Here is a 15,471-nt window from a genome sequence, read left to right on the forward strand (position 1 = left end):
CACATAAATTAATAGCAAAGTATGCCATTATTCTGTAAACAGCCAACTAGTGTTCAATGCTAATGGATTTATAAAAAAATTCTGAAAAATTCACCTCCTCTGAGCATTTTATGAAAGAAGGAAGGAAGTGGATCTAAGGTTTGAATATAGAGTGTGTCTGTGCGTGCATACACGTGTCTGTGTGTGCATGTGTGTATATGTGTGTATGTGTGTATGTGTGTCTGTATCCGTGCATGTGTGTGTGTGTCTGTGTGTTTGTGTTTGTCTATTTCTGTGTTTAAATAAGGAGCATTATGTTGAGCAATCTAAGCCAGTGTTTTCAGGAAGTATGACAATGTCAGCAAACCACTGACATCATAGATGTGTACATGGTGCTAAATGAAACTCAGCAGTGTACCGTTCTGGACAAGTATAATATTAGCAGGAACAAGAATATGTGCATGCAGTACAGCTAACCAAAGTACTCCTTTCTCCAATAAACATACCAGTAGGAAACTGGCAAAACATCAATCACATAGGAGAAAAAACAGAACAAAAGCAACACGAATGAGTTTCTGTCGAACTGCTAACTGCTAACCACAATGTCCCCAAATGACCAAACAAGAAAGAGCAGCAGGATAGTATATATGGACAAAAACAGAAACAGGAATGAGTACACTGCTAAACAGCACAACAGCTGTAAGAAGTCATGGCTTACAACTCTATTATCTTGTGAGCACCTTAACATAGCACCATAAAAAAACAGCGAAAAGACTGCACAATTCCCATGGAAATATCTCAGAATATCATCAAAATAAAGAACCCTTTGCAGATTTGTTCAGTATCACATCAGTGTCTAGTGTGTGACACAATGACTTAGACAAGGAATAAAAAGCACCAATCACAATGAAGACACAAACTTTTATTATGTACCACTGTTCCAGTCACTGTCATTGAATGTGACCTGTTTAAGTGCTCTTGGATTAACAACTTTGCTGTAATTTACTTGGCTTTTAATATAGAAAATAGAAAGGTATAATATTGCTTTTATTACTATGTATAACTTTGATCTGATGAAGCTCTGACAAGGGTGAAAGTACTCATCTGTTGTTTTAACTCAATAACCAGTAATTTAAACAAGCAATACCAGCTTGAATTCTGTTTTCTTATTCTTAATAAGAATGCAAAGTGATCTTTGACACTGATCTTACATAACAAGTTATGACAATGGTCTATTTTAATCATTTGTCTGTCAGTATCAAGAGGAATCATTCCTGTACAACTAGCTTCCCCTTTTTTCTTTAGTTTATAGGATGTGGAACATCTGATGTTAAGTTGTCTATCTCGCCTTCATTCTTGCTGGTTGGGTTCGGAGCCGATCCTCGGCTTCGACTCGGCCATCTTCAAAAGCTCGAGAGCTGTTTACTGGCTCGAGGCCTCCCCATATCCCATGATGCCTGTCGCTAGAAACCCAGATCTCGTTTGCCGCTTCTGCTGCGAAGTTGTCTTACTGGCTCAGGTCGTATATTTTCATTGTTTATCTGTTTTTGACAAAATTGTTAGGGTTGTTAGTGTAGTTTGTTAGTTGTAGTTACGTTTTTTATATAGATATCTTGGTTTACTGAAATTACCCTCCCCTTCAGAAAACTCATTTTAGTTAGAGAGTCCCCCCCCCAATCTCTTCCTGAAGTAGCCGTTTAAGTTAGAGGCTAACCTTTTAAAAAAAAAAAAAAGATTAGTATTTACCTAGTTTAGTCTTTCTTGTTTGTTGGTAACATATATTGTGTGATAGTTATTGTATCTTCATTTTTTGTGTATTGTGTTTGGTGTTTCTTCCTTAGGTATGTCCAAGGATACCAAGGTGTCTGGATTCAAGAAGTGTGACTCATGCTGTCAGAAGATGTCTCTGACAGATGGTCACACTTCTTGTGCCTATTGTCTGGGTGCTGTGCACCTGCAGGACTCTTGTTCGGTTTGCCATGCTTTCAGCCCAAGAGTCCTGCAGGAGCATAGGAATAAGTTAATCCTATGGGGTTTACTTAAGCCTGAGGGTTCACTGGCTAAGCCTCAGCCACCTAAATCTTTAGCTCCCAGTTTGGAGCCATCGTTGGGTGAAGCTACTCCTTCTGCCTCGGTTCCAGCTGGAACTGATGTGCCTGCCTCTCAGTCGGCTCCGGCATGCACTTCGGAGCCATCGGGGAGTCGAAAGAGATCTAGGTCTCCCCCCCTGGAGTCGATACGTTCGGCTCCGAGATCTCCTCTGCTCCAATCAGAGCGCAGTCATCGATCCTCCCACTCTTCTCGGTCATCAAGGCTTTCAGATCACAACTTGGACAGAGTGGTCAGTAGGCTGTTGAAATTGCAGGCCCTAGCAAAAATGTTGTTCAGCCCCCCCTCATCAGGGTTCGGCTCCATCCATGTCTGTAGTTATTCCTCCTCTGACTCCTCCCTTGAGTTCGGAGCCGGAGTTCGTTGGGGTTCGAATCGTGGAACCATCAGCACCAATACCTTCTCCTTCGGTTCCTTCGTTGGCTCCGATCACTTCCTTGGTACCATCCTTGGAGGGATCTGGGCGCCGAGACTCCCTCATTGGCTCTGAGGGGGTGAGTGGCATCGGACCCTTGTCCGACCCTGTTCTCCCCCTCAGAGCTTCGGCGCAGGTGAGCTTGGCTCCTACATCAGCTTCAGAGCCATCCCCCTCGGTGCGGAGAGGGATTCTGATCACTTCAGATCCGGAGCCTTCTCGGCATCTGAGCAGTGGCACCTTCGAGGTCATGAGGAGTGTGCTGGCCCCTGAGTCAGCCCCACGATCATCCCCATCAGCTCCTCCCCCTACGGTGCCTGCGTCTGCCTCTGCCTCTCCTTCAGACCCTAAGCGTGGGGATCCAATGCTCCAGGGCACCCCTTTGGGTGTATCTTACTCTTCCGAGGCCTCCCCTGATTATTCAGAGGAGCCACCTCGTAAGAGGAAATGCAAGAGGAAGCATGTTGACTCCCCTGAGTCTGTCACATCAGATACCGACTTAGAGGATTCAGAAGGGTCCCCTAGATCCCCCTCTGAAGATGTCTCCTTCTCAGACATCCTTGAGATGCTTAGGCAGAGGGGGAACTGGACTACCCCGAGCCCTTCCAAGGATGAGTCAGTATTCCTGGATGCTTTTGAATCCCGACCTTCCACCTCCTGGGTGTCTCCGCCTTTCGAACCACTTATGTCTGTGGTGGCTTGGAAGGCATGGTCATCTCCAGACACAGTGGAACCGACCCCCAGAAGACCCGCCAAATTTATAACTACACCACAGGATAAACAGTTTTTGACCAAAGGTGTTCCCGTTGATGCTATGGTGGTAGCAGCGGCCAGAAAGAAGGAGTTGGCTGAAACTTCTTCATCTGTCCATCCCCCTAACAAGGAGTCCAGGACGATGGACAGATATGGGAAGTGGATGTTCTCTTCAGTGACCTTTTCCATGAGGTCTCTGAATTATTTGTGCCACTTTACCCATCTTCAAAGGGATCTCCTTAATGAGCTTGGAGATACCCTCCAAGATCCATCAGCTGAGGGTGCCCAGGCTAAGGCAGCCTCCCAGCTGGTGACTCTTAATTCAGTGGTGAACTCTTCCATGAGGCTCATTTCTTATGCAGCCGATTGTGCGAGAAGAGCCACGGGCACAGTCGTTGCCCTAAGGAGGCATGCTTGGATGCGGCTATGTAACTTTGCGGAACCTTTCAGAGCATCTTTCACCAACACCCTCTTTGATGGTTCCTCTCTTTTTGGATCACAGGTGAAGGACACCCTTACCAGGTGTGAGCAGGAAGGCAAGACTCTCTCTGCCATTGGAGTCCATTTTTCCACTCCTTCCAGACCATATCCCAAGGGTCAGAAGAGTGGAAAGATGTGGTTCCGTAAATCCCAAGGAGCCTTGCCGGACACATGTGGTGAGTTCCCATCCAGGGGCAGAGGAGGGAACAATAACAGATGCCACCCTCGTGGCAGAGGGGGTCCACAAAACTAGGGCAGCAGAGAATCCTTCTCTGACAAGCCCTTCCAGCATCCCTAAAGGGTTGCCCAGCTGCCCACCTCTGGAGGTAGTCGGAGGAAGATTATTGCTGTACCCAAGAGCCTGGCAAGACATAACACAAGACAAATGGGTACAGTCTGTTATATCTGGAGGCTACAGAATTCCCTTTGTTCGCACTTCCTTATTGTTAAACAAGTCCCTTCCAGATGTCCCACCCAATCTAAGGGATCAAGCAGTTCAAGAAGTTTCAAAACTGCTAAAAAAAGGGCCATCCAGCAAGTCCCAGCAGACCAGCAAGGATCCGGAATTTACTCAAGGTTCTTTTTGGTACCAAAAAAGACAGGGGACTGGAGACCCATTCTGGATCTCAGCAGACTAAACAGGTCTGTGCAAAGAACGAAGTTTCGGATGGTCATGCTACAGTCCATATTACCCTTTCTGGGTCAGGATAATTGGATGTGCTCTATAGATCTTCAGGATGCATACTACCACATCAAAATGGACAGACGTTCCAGAAGATTCCTTCACTTCCGGCTGGGAGCCAGCCATTATCAGTTCAGAGCTCTGCCCTTTGGTCTCACCACAGCCCCCAGGGTGTTCACCAAATGTATGGCAGTAGTTACTGCTCACCTGAGATGGCAGGGATTCTAGGTGTTTCCATATCTAGACGACTGGCTCCTCACTGCTACCACCAGGCATTACCTTCTGTGAGCCAGAGACTACACTATCCAGACTTGCTTCAGACTAGGTATCACAATAAGTTTTAAAAAATCTGCATTGTCGCCCTGTCAGTCTATCACCTTTATAGGCGCAAATTTAAATACAAAAGACATGTCAGCCAGCCTTCCACCAGACAGGGTGTTAGTCATTCGCCAACATGTGCAAGTCTTATTAGGATGCAAAAGAATTCAAGCCAGGTTCGTCCTTCAAACTCTGGGTCTCATGGCAGCAGCGATCATACTCGTTCCTCTAGCTCGTTTTCACATGAGGATTCTCCAGTGGCTTCTTTTCACCCAATGGTCCTTCCAGCAGCTGCCCATGTCTCACATGACTATGATCACACAAGCATGCATAAAGCACCTTGCGTGGTGGATGGTCTCCACATCACTGCAGGGCAGACCACCATTACCCCCTCCAGTTGCTACGGTGACCATGGATGCTTCCCTGATCGGGTGTGGGGGGGGGGCATTATCAGGGCAGAACAGTCCAAGGCACCTGGCAACCTCACGCGTACCATCTGCATATAAACGTCTTGGAGATGAGGGCTGTGCATTTAGTGTTGCAAGCTCTTCAGGACTCTCTTCCTACTGGGACCATTGCAGTTCAAATGGACAATATGTCAGTAGTGTGTTACATCAACAAGCAGGGCGGAACCAGGTCCTATCCCCTATGTTGAGAAGTACTCAGACTCTGGCAGTGGGTGATCTCTTCCCAATGGTTTCTGACCACAACACACATCCATGGGAGATCCAACGTCATAGCAGACAGGCTGAGCAGAGCAATTCTCATGCCTCACGAGTGGTCTCTGAATCAGGTAGTGGCGGACCAAATCTTCCGCAAATGGGGCCAACCTTGTTGCGATCTTTTTGCCACCCCCTTCAACAGCAAGTGCAGCAAATTCTTCTCTCTCCTTCCACTTCCCGGACACTCCCCCAGAGATGCTCTAGTCTACGATTGGCCTCGGGGTCTTCTGTATGCATTCCCTCCCTTTCCCCTAATCCCAAAGCTAATACAGAAAGCTACCATTTTGGGCTGCAAAATGATCCTCATTGCTCCTTATTGGCCTCGACAAATATGGTTCCCATTCCTGCATCATCATCCTCTTGAGCAGCCTTGGACTCTGGACCCAGTTCAAGATCTTCTAATCCATCAATCGGGTGGGCTGCACCAATCCCTGCAATCTCTCCAGCTCACTGCTTGGTTGCTCCACTTCCAACTTTAGCCAGGCTTCCTGATATCTCCCTTTCTGTGCACAAAATTATTTTATCATCGCACAAGTCTACGATTAGGAAAAACCTATGCTAGTAAGTGGAAACATTTTTCTTCCTGGGCAGAGGCTAAGAGTATAGACCCCTTTTCAGCCCCTGTACACCACATTTTGGAATTTCTTGTGGAACTCTTTCATGCTGGGTCCGCTTCCGCTACAATTAGAGTTCAGTTAGCTGCAATTTCAAATTTTCACATTGGTCTGTCGGAAAATAATATCATATCTCATAAGCTATGTAAAGCCTTTCTCAAAGGGACCACTCTGCTCAGGCCCCCAGTGAGAGATCCTCCACCTCCGTGGGATCTAAATTTGATTTTAGCTTCTCTAATTTTGCCCCCCTTCGAACCTGCAGCATCTTGTTCTTTGAAGTTTTTATCTTGGAAAACCCTCTTTCTGGTAGCGATTACTTCAGCCAGAAGAGTTTTGGAACTTCAGGCTCTTTGTATCCGTCCTCTGTACCTAGTGTTCCACAATGACAGGGTTGCTCTCAGGACTAATCCTTCCTTCCTTCCTAAGGTCTCTTCTGAGAATAACTTGAATCAGTCCCATTGACCTTCCTGTGTTTTTTCCCAACCACTCCAGCAGGGAGGAATATAAATTGCATCAGTTAGATGTTCACAGGCAACTATGCTTTTATTTGCATAGAACTAAGGATATCAGGAAATCGGACCAACTTTTCCTTTCTTATGCTGAGGGTAAACAGTCTTCCAGTTTCGAAAGTAACCTTATCCAGGTGGTTGACTACTATCATCACATTCATCTATCAACTGAGGAATAAAGAATTGCCTGTTAAACCAAAAGGTCACATCACCAGAGCTTTAGCCACTTCTGGGGCCTTTCAGGCTAGGTTGCCCATGGAATCTATTTGTGCTGCGGCCACGTGGGCCAACCCACATACTTTCATTTTGCATTATAAGTTGGATATGGTTTCCAGGAGCAGAGCTGATTTTGGTTCCACTGTTCTGAAGAGTTTGTTCCGATGAGCCACCCAGGATTTTAGGTGCTAGGAACACTGTCCCAACCCGCAAGAATGAAGGCGAGATAGACAACTTAACATAAAGAAGTTATGTACCTACCATAATGTTCCATGTTAGTTGTCTTCTTCTCGACTTCTTTCTTGCATCCCACCCTCCATCCCACTATCCTAATAGACCGAGAAGAGTTCCTTATGGGTTTTCACTGGCTGAGATTTCTCTGGCTATTCCTCTCTACCTAGTAGCCTCTCTGGTAGGGTTAATGCATTATATGATAGGATTCCTTCCTTTTTATGTCTGCAGTTATACTTACCAAACGAGATCTGGGTTTCTAGCGACAGGCATCATGGAATATGGGGAGGCCTCAAGCCAGTAAACAGCTCTCGAGCTTTTGAAGATGGCTGAGTCGGAGCCGAGAATCGGCTCCGAACCCAACCAGTAAGAAAGAAGGTGAGAAGAAGACAACTAACATGGAACATTATGGTAGGTACATAACTTCTTTTTTTGCTTCATGACATACCAGTTAGATCACCTTGTGATTTATGATGTTCTGCTTGGTGGCTTGCATAGTTAAGTAACGGTTTATGTGTAACATATAGTAATAAAAGACTCTTGCAACAACATTTTTTGTGACATGGCTCTTGTACTCCACCCATACAATAGCTACTACAACTCTGGCTACTAATACCAACCCGGAACCCACATAGCATAGCAGGAGAAAAAATAATCAAGCATTGAACCATGTAGCATGTCTTTGGAGAACTCAAGAAAAGATTAAGGAATTTGACTACATCGGGATTATCCTTGCTGTGTGCTCTAAGCAAAGCAAACCAAATACTTGTGGCGTATTATACGTTGCACAGTGGGTCAGAATACGGCCAATTCATTTGGTACCACCTGGAGACTTCTACAGCCAGAAGATGCTGTTTTCATTGGTAACAGTTATGAACCCACAGACAAAGAGACAATGAAGAAGGGAACTGACAGACAGACAATGTGTGAAAGCAAATAATAGCCTGGGAAAACCACTAAACAGTTCACATAGCATAACAATGGACTGGTAAGCCATGCAGTTACAGGCAGATGTAAAACTAGATAAGCAAAAAATATATCACATGATGGGCTGGCTGTAAAACTATAAATATAGCTATATAGTAGACCAGTAGGAAATGAGCATTGATCAGACAGATGTGGTAGGATAACACTTTACTCCTGATACAAATGCAATATCAACATCCACAGCAGAGTACTGTGTCATTGCACAGGCTCGAAACAGATTGTACTCACAGCAGGCACAACATATATAAACAGCAGTAATGGTGCTCTGCCCAGAGACTGCTGATTGTGAGCTCTCATGTCTCTGCATTTACCACATACTCATCTTATGATGACCAATTATGACTGAATGAATACCAAGCAGACTGACATAAGTCTATCACCGTTAGGTCATCAGTGACTTGTGTATCTTTAACTTTGCAAGACTGAGGCATACCCCTGAGTGGTATTCTGTAGTATTTCTTATAGTATATTGTAATATATGAAAACGCACAGTAAACAGTAATTTATTTATTTATTTCTGTTTATTAACTGGGTAGATGCATGGTGGTGCAGTGGTAGCGTTGTTGCCTCACAGCAAGAGGTTCTCCCGTTCGATTCTCGGCTAGAGTGCAGGGAGTGTCTTCTGTGTGGAGTCTGTATGTTCTCCCCGCGGTTGGGTGGGTGTTAGAAAGACATGCGTAAATGGGCGTGCATTTATTGAAGGTTGAACATCGAGCTGGCACCTTGACATTTGTGAAAATCTACTGCCAATCATTAGCGGGCCGGAGTTCTGCTGTGGTGACCCCTAACCGGGAAAAACCAAAAGACAACAACAGCTGGGTAGATGCATGCATCTGCTGAAGTTTTTAGGCATTACCTGGGTGATCTAGGCAAGAATACAACAAAGTTTTACAGTATAAAAACAAACAGTACAATGATGAATAAAGCATACATAACCATAGGGAAACATATAAACAATAAAGTAAAATAATAACAGTACAGTTATTTACAATCAAGTGATTGACAGGAAGAGGGGTGGAGTCAGGGATGGTGCTAGCATTTTGTGGGCCCCCTAGACACTTCTAGTCTAAGTATCACCCTGTCACTGCCACCCCTCCTAAGCAACTGTTTACGTCATGCTACAAACTTTTAGGTGTAGTACACAGAGACTGACCTGTATCTACAATGCTCTTACATTACAACAGGCCTGTATACCATACTATGTTGGCCAATCTATCTCACAGAAGGACATTTACAGTTACTGGCATTTAATTGTAACAATGATACATTACAACAACTCTGTATGCAGGTCTGGTCTTAAGTGAAATGGCAGCCTAGGTCTACTGTTTCAGTCCTCCCACACACACCCTCCAGTTCTCCCCTCTGTTTCCCCCACCATGGAATTTCCATAATATTTACATTCCTTTTTCTTCCTTTTCTCACATTTTGCCTTAATTTTCAAGAAGTCTCAACTTTCTATATACTCTGAGGTGTATTTTAATTTTTTTTTTCTTTTTACACCACATTCTCATCCATTGATGGCTTAAACAGAAATTATGATTAAGGAAAGAAATTCAGTGTTGCTGTTCAGCTTTAGTTTTCCTTGTATCCTTTCAACACACCTTCCCTGACCAAGACAGCACAGTAATAAACATTTAGGAAATAACTCAAGTCAGGGCCCAAGAAGCCATAAGGTTATAGATGCTCTGAAATGCATTTTAGGGCATTTTCGCAACCCTTTAATCTGGGTCTATATCAGAACATCAAAATTTTAAAACTTTCAAATGTTCTAATATAGACCCGTTTTGAGCGAATGTTAAAAATAGAGAAGCTGCAGAACACCAAATTCTTTCCTAGGGAAAGAATTTGGTTGGCCGGTTCTGTGGCTTCGCTATTTTCAGTACTGTGGTGGAAATTTACGGGTCGGGTTCAGGTAAGTGTGCGACTGTGTGGTCGTTAGGATTAGGGCACGGGTTAGGTGAGTTAGGGTTAGGGCGCGGGTTAGGTGAGTGTGCGATATTGACGGACCTTAGGGTTAGGGTTTGGGTTAAAGTAAGTGGATAGATAGTAGTGTATGTACAGTTTAGTGTAGGGTTAGTTGTGGGATTATATGTGTATGTGTGTGGATTGATGTTTTTTACGTGTGCTTGTGTTGTGTGTATGTGTTTCGGAATAGCAAATTTTTTCCCCAAGGAAAAAATTCGCTGTTCTGAATGTTTGATATTATGTGGTTTAGATATTTTAGGTTCGATGAAATAGCATTTGCTATTTTCATCCTTCGATAGCGTGATATAAATGCTTTAATCCAATGGTGGCCTAAACAAAAAGTCACGAGTAAGAAAAGAATTTCAGTCTTATCTTTTTTTTTTCTCTCAAGGAAGACATAAGATGTGCCCAAAGCCTAATGTTAAAAAATAACAGCTTACAATAAGTTAAGAAGCCAGTTGTAAGGATACACAGGTCCTATCCAGCAATACTGCCTACCCCCAACCTCTCAAAAAAGACAGTCACTGCCTATGCATCCCTCTGGCATTAGATTGGGGTGACAGCAAAGGTTCATATTGCCACAGTCATGTATTTCAAGTGTCTGTTGACATACATAGCACTCCTCACCCCTAACCCCCCAAAGGCAGTCAGCTGTATACATGCCTGATGTGTGATTGTGAGGAAAGTGAAAAAATAATGATTACAGTAATGTGTTCTACTTTGTTGGTCCTAGACAGCAGACTGTCTCTAAACAAATTATAGTAACCTTCTTTGTACACCTCTGAGGTCTGTGATAAAAGTAAAAGAAACAATGGCCATACTGGGCACAGCCCAAACACAAGGTATAATGACCTCTTGTGCACACCTATAAGGTTTGACTGTGATGAAAATTAAAGAAGTAATAACCACACAATCCCCGGGCCTCCCATATAACCTATTGCAGCTTTCTGTACACACACATCTAAGCAGGGTTGGTTTTAGAATTGGTACGTTTTATGAGTAGAGACCATTATCAGATTTATCCCAAGAGGGTCATATCACAGCCTTGCTCAAGTTAGAGTGTAATCAGAAAATTAATACATATTTTCTCATTTTTTCCCAACCAGCAACAGCTTTTGTGCTGACCCACACAGTCAAAGATGATTGGGAGCCTCCCATACCCATTTATACAGTCTGGAGAGTGGAGGCCACCAGACTCCTAGAAGATCTAAGTGTCTGAATGATTTATGATGCATTCTATGCCTTACTTTTGAAATATAATTCCTTGTTAGCTGCATTTTTTACTGATACCTAGAAGAATAATGTATGTGTCTTGACATTACTGGGTGTGTGCACAGATTAAAAAATAAGTTATATTTTACACACACACACACACACACACACACACACACACACACACACACACACACACACACACACACACATAAGCTATAGCAATACTAGTTTTGTACTTATTTCAGCATATAGAAATACATTGTGCAACACTGGTACTGCCATACCAGAGAAGTGACTGCTGTTTGCAGTCGTCATACAGCAGCAGTGGGGGTAAGTCACTTTTACTTACCTCATTGAGGAGTACTGCATATCTGTCATGGTCACTGATTTCACAACCTTTCCCTGATTTTGCTCATAAGTTTGGTTTGTCCTTCGTAAAAGGGTTGATTTGCTGGTAAATCATTTAGGATTGCAGTCAATGACTCAAGACATCAGAGTTTTATACTTAATGTCTAAAAAGCATGTTGATTCAAAAGGAGTTATTCTATTAACTTTTTAAGTGAATTAGAATAATATTTAAAATGTGTTTCTGATTTTAGCCTTTATTCTGCTACTGTTTTTTGCTTTTCCTAGAATTCTTGGACAAATAAGTGGAGAGTTATAGTATCTAGTTCTGTCAGCATTTATAACATTTCCTGAAAGAGAAGAACGTTCCTGAAGATCAGAAGCATCAATTCTTCTTAAAATCCAAAGTATGCACTGATAACAGTCATTCTGGGCTGTTGATGTCTCTAGTACTTACCTTGCTCATGTTCATTATTAGCTTTATCCTAACAGGGTCATGTCACTGCCCTGTTCAGGGTAAAGAGTGCAATCAGGAAATTATTACATTCTTTCTAGCCAAAGCTTTTATGGGGCCCCTACACAGTCAAAAAGTATTAAGGGGGACCACTGCAGCCACAGGTATTGCCGGTTCCTAAAGCTGACTGTGTTGTTCAGTGAAGAAAATGTCCACTAGCAGGCTTTAACTAAGCCAGGGGCAGTATGTCAGTGATAAAATATTTAATGGAATTGTGAAGCCTGCTACTTGGTAAAACACTGTTACAATAACTAGAAATATCTTTGAATTTTAAAGGAGATATAAATAAGAATTATTACGGGCGGCCACGGTGGTGCAGCGGTTAGCATTGCCACCTCACAGCAAAAGGTTCTCCAGTTCGATCCTTGGCTGGGGTGCCTTCTGTGCAGAGTCTGCATGTCCTCCCTGTGGTCACGTGGGTTTCCTCCAGGTGCTCCGGTTTCCTCCCAAAGACATGCTGCAGGTGGACTGGACACTCTAAATTGGCCCTAGGTGTGAGTGTGTACATGTGTGTGCCTACTGTGGAAGGTTGGGCTCCGAGCTGGCAACTCGACACCGTAAAACTCCACTGCCAATCATGAGCGGACAAGGTGATCCGCTGTGGTGACCCCTAACCAGGAAAAGCCGAAAGAAGAAGATAAATAAGAATTATTACCCACCTGGTTTATTAAGTACACAAGATTGCTGTACTAGCTTTTATTGGTTTTACAGGCATGTTACAAAATATCAAGATAAAATAGCTTGGTGTGGTTGAGCGCCCCCCCCCCCAAGAAGAGAGGACCCCAGTGACTGCAGGGTTCGCTGGTGCCTAAAGCCATCAGTGGGTGGAGTGTACATACTAGTTCAACACAGAAATCTGTGAAAGCAAAATGAGCAAAACCACTTGTAAATCATTAGAGCAACATTAGCATGAAGGGAAACAGGCCAGTAGCTAGATGGATAAAATTAACTCCACCATAGCAGGCTTCATTTCAATATAGGGCTACCAGAAGAATGATTGATGTGAATGTCAGTCCTAGGGTGCTGATGCATGAATTTGCTGTATGCATGTTTATGGTATTGCTGCTCTTCGTCAAAGTTCAATTAAATGACACTCATTACTCTGTGACTGGAAGATCACCAGACTGGTTTAATCAAAGTGAAAGTCAGACAAGAGTAAGAGGGTGAGTGCTATGTTTGAGCTCATGTTCTCTCTTTTTTTTCTAAGTATGTACGATCTTGGAGTTAGCCTAGTCATGTTCTGAAGCATCTTTGTTTTACAGTTAACTTTTTTCCCGTTATACACTTCATGTTAAAGCTGCAAGTGATTTTGCAAAAAAAAAAAAAAAAAAAAAATGGAGATTTTAGTATGTTGTTTGATTTTTCAGCTTTACTGTTTACTCTGGTTTTCTGTATGACCACACTTACAAATAGGCAATAATTTACATACTGCCAAAAGGTATTATGGGTAAGCAAACACAATTTACTTCTTTAGAAATACAACTTCTTATTTACATAGTGGTTTCACTATCACATTATCAAGTGCTTATTTTCAGTGTAAGGTTTTCCACCTGCAACATCTATTTCATAACTTGTCTTAGTAGGAAGTAAAAAACAAAAATCCTTTTGGTGCACTAAGCATAGAAATACAGTAGTTTATGCATTAGCTTAAGTGATGAACCATTCTGATGTCAATCTTTCATGACGTCAAGGTAGAGGTTTTTGGCTCCAAGAAAAATTTCAGGAAGTCATCCTTATCAGCAAAGTTGAATGAAAAAACAATACACTTTTAAATAAAAAAAATGTATAATTTTATAAGGTAATGAGATAATGTCCAACTCCAAAGCATTGTTATTTCAACTTGCTTCAGAACATGGCCAATATGCTTTAAGTTTGGGATCTGGGAGGTTGCCCCTATGTCAGGGGGTACAGGAAGCTTGTCCCCTAAAAATGTTTTGTATGTTTTATAATCTTGGGAGTATTGCTATTTTGAGATGTGACCTCCCATTTTTTTAAGCATTTTGGGGTTGATTAATCACATGTCAAATTAACAAGACTGTAATTATGAATAGTAGATGTTATACCCTTGCAGAGTGAAACCATATTCATGTCACAATGACACTCTGCCATGTGCAGTTGTGTGAGCACAGCAAACTGCACTACCATCCTGCATATACATATGATTCCCCATCATTGAAGGGATATCGAATGCAACGAATCAGGACCAGCACATGCCCTGTGCATCCAATAACATTGTTTTAAGGAGGATCAGACCACTCACCATGTCTTCTATTGTGACTTGCTATTCCAGGACCACTACAGCAGAAATAGAAGCCTATGCAATAAGTGTGTGTGTGTGTGTGTGTGTGTGTGTGTGTGTGTGTGTGTGTGTGTGTGTGTGTGTGTGTGTGTGTATGTGTGTCTGTGAGCACTCACATGTGCATATGCGTGGTGCTACAGAACCAGCAGAAGAGTACAGTTATTAATCACTTTGTATTTGTCAGTTGCACAAACTGCACTAAAAATTCATATCATTAGCACCATTATTACTGTTTCACACTTATATGTACTGCTTGTGAATCCATGTCATTTGCCACCACTGGCATGCAAGGCACACCTAATATAAGGTGTACTATGGTCATATGTAAGATACACTGCAGAACCAGCTCTATCACTGATGTTGCTTACCCTCTTTCCTCTAGTGGCCTCTAGTATCCCCCAGTGAAAGTGGCATTTCATAATCAGGGCTGTATGTGTTCCTGTGCCTCAAGGACCACCAGTACCACAACACATAACCAAGGCCACTGAGGACATAAAATGTGTTATTCAGGAGGAGATCCTGCATGACTGTGCTAAGGAATCTAGGCATTTTCTGTGGACTGCCACCTGCTCAGGATGGTGACTGCTGTGAGTAGGGTAGCCAGAAGAATGCAGGATTAGGAGGATTATCTATGCACTGCCAGACAAGTTGTTATACCTGCAGCAAGCAATGTCACAGTTTGCAGTCTGTGTGAAATGGAGCCAAAGGTCTTGGGTTGTGGATTGTATGACTCCATGGGATGGTGATGTCAATCAGGGCTGGAGAAGTAGGAACTGATACTAAATATTGTGCATTATCTCCCCTTTTGATATTTTGACTTTTTACTACTGTTTACTTTTTAAATTTTTTGACAAATGTATACTTTTTTGTTTATGGACTCTGTTTAACTTCATTGCTAATGAAGTCATCAAAACCTGTACAGTTTTCTTAATGTATCTTACTTCATTTTATTTTGCGGCAAGGGTGTTTACACTGCTACTGTGTTTATAGGGGTATGTGTGGGTGTGTGGGTGGGTGTCTATGATATCTGATGACATCTTTGTGTGCATTCTTTGATGTTTACTGTTCTTACCTTGTGTTTTTGTTTCACTGTATTCCTTAGTTTTATGTGTCACAGT

The sequence above is a fragment of the Protopterus annectens genome, chromosome 1.part2, assembly GCF_019279795.1.
Source record: "Protopterus annectens isolate FY-2018-M chromosome 1.part2, PAN1.0, whole genome shotgun sequence".
In the NCBI taxonomy this organism is placed as follows: Eukaryota; Metazoa; Chordata; order Ceratodontiformes; family Protopteridae; genus Protopterus; species Protopterus annectens.